We start from the raw sequence: 1,890 nt of genomic DNA on the forward strand, positions 1-1,890 counted from the left end.
TCCAGAATATTTCCTCTATATCAAGTAGCATCAAAGATCTCATAATATGTTAAATCAACTGAAAATAACTAAAATGTCATTCGTTATGAATGAAATTTGATGGGGAACTCATTCTAGGTAAAAGACAAAATTTTTTTGTGATTCCGTTTGAAAAATTGCAATAGATTGACCTCATTGATTTGATGACCTCATTGATTTAATTTTAGAGGAAGAACGGCTACTAGACACGCAAAAGAGTCAAGAGAAAGAGAGAGTCGAATAATTCAAGCGATTCTGAGGAGAAGGGTAATTAATCAACAATATCAATGATATGGAAACTTCTTATTTTATCTTAGAAACACCAAAAGTGAAACATCCGAAAATAAGATGGACCAAACAACGAAAGAATGCAATAGAATGTTCTCAAATTAGATAGAGCAAAGTATAAAGTCTGCTAAACTGCATCTTGCGAGATCCGACGAATATGCGATTTTGACCCTTATTGATATACAAAGATTTTGATACTCATCTCGCATCTCACGAGATCCGTCTGTGTGGCAACGTCGAACGGATCTCGTTGCCTCGCGGTATACCATGTATATAGGGTATATAGGAGAGGATCTCGGATTGTTGGTTTATAAGACATGGACCTCGTAGCGTTGAAATTTCACAGGGATCTCGTAATCACATTTTCGAAGTATATATATAATTACAGGATTCCATCCCGTTCTGATCAATTGACGTAATATTGTATTGTTCATTTAGATTCACATATCAGTGTGCTGCATTTTGCTTACACCAGCATAATGCAGGTGGTTCGACACGTGGCGTCAATTAAGATAAGAAAATATAATGTTATAAATAAGAGACAATATGTTATTGTCAGTCAGTCAGTCAGATAGATAGTCAGCTTTAGAATCATCTTAGATTCATCCTATTGTTCATTTCCATATTTCCTGTAAATAAATTCGTTTTTAAAAACGTGGTTTTCTCAACGAAAAACATAATTGGCGACGAGGATGGGATCTCTTTAAATATTTCGGAAATAATAGTGCGACGAGAATCTCGCGACGTATTATCTGAAATATTGTGCCGGTCGTAGAAGTGAAAACTAAAAACTTTCTTTCGACTATCAGTTTCAACTGTTAAGGTGAGAAGCAACCCCTAAGAAGAAAACCAAACCAGAGGCTCGATCACTGGAGTAGCGCCCAGGACAGTTTCAACTTCAAACAAGGAATATCAACGAGGTGAGCAATCCTTTCTAACTGACTCCCAGTTTACCTATTCTGGCCCAAAAATAGTCAACCTTTTCCCAAGTTTTGAGCGTAAAACTTGTATAAAAGTTTTTTCTAGGTTTCTTATAAAAAACCGATCACAAAGTTTTTCCTAGGTTTCTTATCATAAAAAACCGATCACAAAGTTTTTCCTAGGTTTCTTATTATAAAAACCGATCATTAAAATTATCAATATTACTTCTTTTAAACAGTTCCACGGTAAGAAAGAAAAGAAAGTAGCTAGAGTTAAAATGGATTTATCAACTGCAGAAAAGTTTGGATCACTCCTTCCTAAATTTTCAGGAATAGAGAACGAACTCCATTCTTTTATCAAAAACGTAGAAAGTTATTTAAGTATGTTCAGTAACGAAAATGAACTTATTAAAAAATACTGTTTAGCTTTAGTTAAATCAAAGTTAGTCGGTAGAGCACTTGCTGAAGTTTCTACCTCAGATATCCCCGATAATTGGGATCATCTGAAAAGATTTTTGAATAATAAATTTGGCGATCAAATCAATTTAGATGTGTTGATTCACCAATTACAATTCTTAGAAAAGAAATCAGATATGATTAGCTTTATAGATGAAATAATTTCGATGAAAATAAGAATTAACTACAGAATAGATGCTGACACGAT

Source organism: Harmonia axyridis, chromosome 3 (assembly GCF_914767665.1).
Source record: "Harmonia axyridis chromosome 3, icHarAxyr1.1, whole genome shotgun sequence".
Taxonomy (NCBI): domain Eukaryota; kingdom Metazoa; phylum Arthropoda; class Insecta; order Coleoptera; family Coccinellidae; genus Harmonia; species Harmonia axyridis.